The following is a 7,978-nucleotide window of genomic DNA, read 5'->3' on the forward strand; positions in this document are numbered from 1 at the left end:
TTATTCATTGTCCAGTTTTGAATGCACATGAGATGACTAAAAATTTCATGGCTTGAGTCAGGCACACCTTAGTCTTCAAAGTTACATCTCTGCTCTTCAGCACTTTAAAGAGATCTTTTGCAGCGCATTTGACCAGTGCAATACGTTGCCTGGTTTCTTGATTGTGGCTTCCATGGGCAGTAACTGTGGATCCAAATAAATTAAAATCCTTGCAACTTCAATCTTTTCTCTACTTATCATGATGTGTATTGGTCCAATCGGGAGGAATTTTGTTTTCTTTCTGTTGAGGTGTAATCCATACGGAAGGCTGTAGTCTTTGATTTTCATCAGTAAGTGCTTCAAGTCATCCTCACCTTCAGCAAGCCAAGTTGTACCATCTGTCTGTCACATTACTACATTACATGGTTATATAGTCCCTACTTTCTTCAGTACTGTTATAGAAAAATAGAGAGAGGTAAGATGGCATAATACAAGAATATAGGCTTTGGAGCAGACCCAGGTACTAATGCCAGCTTCATCACTTTCTATATACGTGGCATCGAACAAGAAATAAACTCTTTTAACTTCACTGTCCTCATCTGTAAAGTGGGGCTAAAACTACTTTACATGACAGGTTGTAGTGAAAATTAGAGTCAGTCATCTGGGACCTAGTACTTAAAGCACCTATTCCAATGCTTGGCACATAGAAGACATTTAGTAAATGGAATTATTAATGAAAAATACTTCTGCTGAAGTGCCACTATTAAAAATTCACTCCTTTGGGTTAATGAGCTACTCATTTAAACAGAGTCACTCCTAGCCAAAGTTGTAAAATATATATTTTGCCTTTAGCATGTACATGTAGACTCCTCTTTTTATGCCCTTCTGTCTTTAAATTAGAGAAAGAGATCGGAGAATGCTTGGGAGGAAATGGAACAAAGAAGAAATTCCTATTTTTAAGCTAGATTTGTGACTTTGAAAGTCGGGTGATAGATGTGACATATTTAAGAACTTATTTTTCCAGAAAATGGAGCTGGACCAGGCAGGCAATATAAATTCCCCTGATGTTTTGATAGAGTTAGTGCATTATCCTTTAAGTACTACTCCTCAAATATGACTAAAAATATATATGTATGTGTCTTCTCCCCAACTTCATGTATTTCTGATTACCTTAATCATTCATTACTTTCTCAAACATTACAACATAAAAATGAGAAATGGCTTTTGGTTAAGAAAATTTGCAAGAGAGCACATAGTAATGTGGAACAGCTGCAACCATGAATTTTATGAATGCTTTGTTGAAAATAGCATCATATGACAAAATCAGTTCACAGATTACCTCTGCAGTGTTTATTCTGTGGATAATTCATCATTCTTATTTACCTACAATGAGAAGAACTTGAAATAACTTACCTTGATTTTTATTAGATACAAACCAACAGCAACACTGTCATCATTGTCAACATCCTTTTAATGAGTAATTAGTGTATGGAGCATATTGTGCAAGAAACTGTGGCTATGAAGACAGATATGTCCACTCAAATAACTTAAAATCAAATTAGCAGAGACTATATAAAGAAGCATTAAATCACTATATTAGGATCAGCGTTGGTTGGAAACGTATCTCTGGTCATCAGGCACTACTTGGTTTCAGGGCTCAGCAACCCTCCTCTATGCAAAGTAGACCTCCCTGAACCCCAAAAGATGTACACAATTCCTAACTCTAATAAAGACAAAGTTAAGGCTATTCAGACCAAATTCCACAAAATGATGGCCCACAAGCCTAAAAAGGTCCAAAGGCAGATTTGTTACACTGCACAAATTTTTCATTTACTATTTGAATTAGTTGCTCCCATTTCAAAACCAATTTATTTTACTTTATTATTCAGATTTTAGTTTCTCTTGCAATATCCAGAGATCTGACAACATCAGATTCATTTTCCTCATTAAAATTAGTTAATGGTGAACAGGAGAAGCTCTCTTTAGACAGGACATAAGAATTTGATGTCCCCCCCCACACACAGGCTCCAATACTCCTTTTTGTTCCTGTTCCTCACTCCCTTCACTCCCTTTACCTCTCAGCCTCTGTAGGTGTCTGAGTTTGTAACCTGTGGTCTCCTCACACTCTCAGACTCAGCATGAAGTCTCACTCTGGTCTACTTTTGACCTAATATTCTACCTTGTTCCTTTTGCCATACTCCTTGTCTCAGTAACTTTCAAGCACTGGCAATTCCTGACTTTTGATTTCTTGCACTTTCATGCATCCTAACAATATTTCTTATAGGAAACAATTGTTGTTGTTAGTTGCCAAGTTGATTTCAACTCATAGTAAATCCATCTGACAGATTATAAGTGTCCCCATAGGGTTTTCTAGACTGTAATCTTTACAGGAGAAGATGAACAGGTCTTTCTCCCATGAAGCTGCTGGGTGATCATTCACAGAAAGAGAAATGGTTGGCATAAGGTAAGAAGGAAGTTGTGAGTACAAAATAAATATGACCACTAGCTCGGGATGGTTAAACTTGTAACAGTTGCTCTGGAACCAATGAGATATTAAGCGAGGTCATCTGGGATTTCAATTCTTATTCCTTCCTTCACTAATTCCTGCTCATTGGGCATGAGTTTAGACACCCTTCTCCCACATGTTTGCCCACAGTGCCCTGTTCTTCTATGATAGTACTTATTATACTAAGTTATTTAGCTATTTCTTCCTCTGGTGGAGAGCTCCTATAGGACAAGGCTAATACTCCTCACCATTTCCAAAGTGCCCAGTCTAGTGCCCAGCACAGAGCTGTTGTTGGTAGATGCTGTTGAGTTAGCTCTGACTCATGGAGACCTTATATGTGACAGAATGGAAAGTTGTCCAGTCCTGCATTTTCTTCATGAGCGTTGGTATATTTGAGTCCATTGTCATGGTCATTGCATCAGTCCTCCTCACGGAGGGTTTCCCTCATTTCCATTTGGTCCTCTACTTTACCAAACATCATGTTCCTTTCAAGTGATTAGTCTTTCCTGATGATGTGTCCAAAGTGAACAAGTAGAAGTCTTGCCATCCTTGCTTTGAAGGAATATTGTGAATGTAGTTCTTATAAGACTGATTTGTTTGTTCTTTTGGCAGTAAGCACTCAATAAATATGGCATATGTTATTATTTAAAATTGCATTATTGCTAGTTCCTCTCCTGAGATTTGGAGCCTAATTCTTAATCCCTAAATAACTGGGACCCAGCCAGCTAACAAGATTTCCTTGCCTAGCTGCCTGAAATCCTGTCTTAATATCGCCTCCCAGTGGATTCTCATCATGCTGCTCTGCTCATCTGTCAATGCATCCCTGTTACTTAATTTTCAAAAATGTCAAACTCAATGTCACTATTCTTTCTTGTTCTATCAAAATGCTGAGATTTTCTGTGGGAAATTTTAAATACCTGAGACATGAATGAGTTGAATGGCAGTTTAGTGACACCTTAGCTCTCAAAGTCCATTATCTGACTAGTAGTTAAGTTTAATGTAAAGGAGTGATCCAATTGAGTTGTTTCTACTGAATCTGACCAAGAAGATCATTTATCCTCATTGACACTCTCTTATATTGTCAGCACTATTCTCCTGTAAAATCCCAAAGAGGCTATCAAATACAAGTCAAGTTTAAATATTGAGTGCTGTTAACTATTTCTGGTCTTGTGGACATCTCTTTGGCCATACAGTGGGCACATCTACAAGGAGCTTTGGTGGCCCAGTGCCTAAAGCATTTGACTGTGAACCAGAAGGTTGGCAGTTCAAACCCACCAGCCACTTCACGAAAGAAAGACAGTGCAATCTCCTTCTGTATTGATTTACTGCCTTGGGAACCCAGTGGGGGTCGCTATGAGTCAGAATCAACTCAATGACAGTGGGTTGTGTTTTTTTTTTTTTTTTTCATTTAAAAGAAGTCAGTGACTCTAGATAAATCTAAAGTAGAATATATTTAGTAGTAAAGTTATGTTTGTAAGGATGAGTAGAGAAGTACTGCTAGCATTAACCATTATGACTTATGGTGATTTCATGTGTGTCAAAGTAGAACTGTGTTCCATAGAACAAAACCCACTTGCATGGAGCAGATACCGACTCATAGCAACACTTTAGGACAGAGTAGAATTGCCCCATAGGGTTTCCAAGGTTGTAAATCTTTACAGAAGCAGACTACCTTGTCTTTTTCCTGTGGAGCAGCTAGTGGGTTTGAGCCACTGACCTTTCAGCTAGCAGTCAATTGCTGTAACCGCTGCACCACCAGGGCTCTGAGTTCCATAGGATTTTCAATTACTGTAATTTTATGGAAGTTGATTGCCAGACCTTTCTTCCAAGGCACCTCTGGATGGACTTAAACTTCCAAACTTCCATCTAGTAGCCAAGTGTTTTAACCACTTATACCACTCAAGGGCTCCACTGCTAGAATTATGGATCAGTTATTCTCCAATCGACCACTCATCAGGCAGCTTTACAGCATGAGGATATTTATTAACTAGCTAATAGTTACATTTTTGAAAGCACCATCAGCATGTTTCATGCATAGAATAAATGAGATCCCATAAGGAATCACATATTTCATGAAACCTCTCAGCAGCCATCTTAGTAATACTTATGCTGTTGTTGTTGTTGTTGTTACATGCCATCAAACCCAACCTTGGGTTTCCGAGGTACTATCACTACAAAAGTAGGATTGCCCAACCTTCCTTCCGAGGAGTGGCTGGTGGGTTTGAACCACCAGCCTTCTGGTTAGCAGTCAAGTGCCTTAGGCACTATGCTACCAGAGCTCCTAATACTCATGCTAGAGGTTAATAAAGGGCAATAACTTACTTTATGATGTTTAAAATATATAAATACTTGTACCAGATTTTCCATAAAAAGCAAAAAAAAAAAAAAATAAATAAATAATTTGATACATTCTCAGACTCTCACAAAATATGTTATTTCTATTTGCCTCACTGCTGCTTTTGGTTAATTGTCAGTGGGGCTTGCTATAGCTGGCCAAGTTGTGGTCAGCACCCACCAGCCATTCTGATCATCTGCCACTCCATGTTTCAAATGCAGTAACCAGCAGAAATGTCCAATGCTGTGATCTGCAAAGCTAGGCTTTCCTTTGTCCATTCACCAACATTCCCCAATATTTTATTCATTCATGGTCTTTGGAGGATACTTACCTGACCATTCCATCACTCAATTTTTCTTCATAGTAATTACAACTACATCTGTATTTCCTACTACAATGGAAGCTCCATAATGGAAGATATTTAGGTTTTCTTGTGTACCATTGTATTCCTAGCATGTACAATAGCAGTGGATGGACAGAAAGTACTTGATGGAAATGTGCTAACTGAATGAATAATCATAATGTTGTTGTTGTTATGTGCCGTCGAGTCCGACTCGACTCATAGCAACCCCTCCTTGGGTTTCCAAGGCAGTATCACTACAGAAGTAGTTTGTCCCATCTTCTTTCTGAGGAGTGGCTGGTGGGTTTGAACCTCCAGCCTTCTGGTTAGCAGTCAAGTGCCTTAGGCACTACGCTACCAGAGCTCCTAAATAATCATAATAGGCAACATTTATTGAAAATTCACCATACCAGGCACTTCCAAGGGTTTTACAGCTTATCTTCATGAATATTACTATGAAAACCAAAAGCCAAACCCACTGTCATCAAGTTGATTCCAACTTATAACCTTCATTGGGTTTCCAAGACTATAAATCCTTACAGAAATAGATTGCCTCATCTTCTTTCAGTAGAGCTGCTGTTAGGTTTGAACCACCAACCCTCTGGTTAGCAGTCAAATGCCTTAGGAACTGTGCCACCAGAGTTCCTTTCATTAATATGAAAGCCATGCTATAATTATTCTTATTTCAAAGAAGAGGGAATTTAGGGTCAGAAAATTAGATTACACTCAGGAAGGCTCTTGTGATTATTTTTTATAACATCACCAAGTTTTTCATAAGAAACAATAGTGGGAATAGGGGATATTTAGGAATTTAACAGCCTAGGCATTAGGCTCCTCGGAAAGAAGATTGAGCAATCTACTTCCATAGTGATGTTGTTGTTGTTGTTATGTGCTGTTGAGTCGGACCCGACTCATAGCGACCCCTCCTTGTGATACCACCTCGGAAACTCAAGGAGGGGTTGCTATAGGTCGGATCTGACTTGACAGCAATGAGTTTGTTGTTTGTTGTTGTTGTTGTTGTTGTTAAGGTGTCTATAGAGACTAAGGGAGCTCTGGTAGCATAGTGCCTAAGGCACTTGACTGCTAACCAGAAGGCTGGCAGTTCAAACCCAACAGCCACTCCTCAGAAGGAAGGTTGGGCAATCTACTTCTGTAGTGATACTGCCTTGGCAACCCAAGGAGGGGTCGCTATGAGTCAGGGCCAACTCGACAGCACATAACAACAACAACAACATAGAAACTAACACTAATAGCTAACATTTATTAAAATCTTATTATGGACGAGGCACTATTAGGCACTTTACATGTAATAACTAATAAATTTCACAACCACCCTATAAAGTAGGTACTATTACAATTCTTATTTTACAGATTAGGAAATCCAGTCACAAAGAAGCTAAGCAACTTGCCTAAGTTCTCACAGAGAGTAAGTGACAGGGTTTGAATTCAAATTTGGTTCATCTGACTCCAGAAACAAAATCCTGAAGACTTCTGTGAGTGAAGATACAAGTGTGGGGTGGAGAGAACAAAGGAAAAAGGAAAGGTAATGTTTGATGAATACTATAAAATGCTACAACCACTCATCTGTCAGTTTGTCATACGGTGGTGGCTTGTGTGTTGCTGTGAGGCTGGAACTATGCCACAGATATTTCAAATATCAGCAGGGTCACCCATTGTGGACAGATTTCAGTGAAGCTTCTAGACTAAGCAGACTTGGAAGAAAGAAGGAGTCATGCACTTCTGAAAAAAATTGGCCACTGACAACCTTATGAAAAGTAGTAAAACTGTATAGAAGTAAAACAATATAGTACTGGTAAACTTTCTGAATAGTCCCAAAATGTTGTCTGGATATAGTGCCGGAAGATGAGCTCCTCAGGTCTGAAGGCACTCAAAATACGACTGGGGAAGAGTTGCCTCCTCAAAGTAGAGTCAATTTTAATGATGTGGATGGGGTAAAGCTTTTGGAACCTCCATTTTCTAAGGTAGCACAACTCAAAATGGGAAGAAACAGCTGCAATTATTCATTAATAATCAGAACATTGAATGTACAAAGTATGAATCTAGCAAAATTGGAAGGTGTCAGAAATGAAATGGAATGTATAAAGATTGATATCCTAGGCCTTAGTGAGCTGAAATTGACTGGTTTTGGCAATTTTGAACAAATTGAAGAGGAATGGTGTGGAGTTTATCATCACAAAGAATGTTTCAAGATCTATCCTGAAGTACAATACTGTCAGTGATAGGATAATATCCATATCCATATGCCTACAAGTAAGACCAGTTAATACTACTATTAGTCAAATTTATGCACCAACCACCAAAGCCAAAGATGAAGAAATTGAAGATTTTTACCAACTTCTGCAATCTGAAATTGACCAAATATGCAATCAAGATATATTGATTATTACTGGTGATTGGAATGCAAAAGTTGGAAGCAAAGAAGAATCACCAGTAGTTGGAAAATATGGTCTTAGTGATAGAAATGACACTGGAGATTGCATGATAGAATTTTGCAAGACCAACAACTTGTTCACTGCAAGTACCCTTTTTCAACAAGATAAACAGAAGCTATACATGTGGATCTTGGTAAATGGAATACAGAGGAATCAGATTGATTACATCTCTGGAAAGAACCAATGGAGAAGCTCAACATCTTCAGCCAAAATAAGGCCAGGAGCTAATTGTGGAACAGACTATCAACTGCTCATATGTAAGGTCAAATTGAAGCTTAAGACAATTAAAACAAGTCCAGAAGGGCCAAGATATGACCTTGAATATATTCCTCCTGAATTTAGAGACCATCTAAAGAATAGATTTG

The sequence above is a fragment of the Orycteropus afer genome, unplaced genomic scaffold, assembly GCF_000298275.1.
Source record: "Orycteropus afer afer isolate SDZICR_OR568_19922 unplaced genomic scaffold, OryAfe1.0 scaffold00259, whole genome shotgun sequence".
NCBI lineage: Eukaryota > Metazoa > Chordata > Mammalia > Tubulidentata > Orycteropodidae > Orycteropus > Orycteropus afer.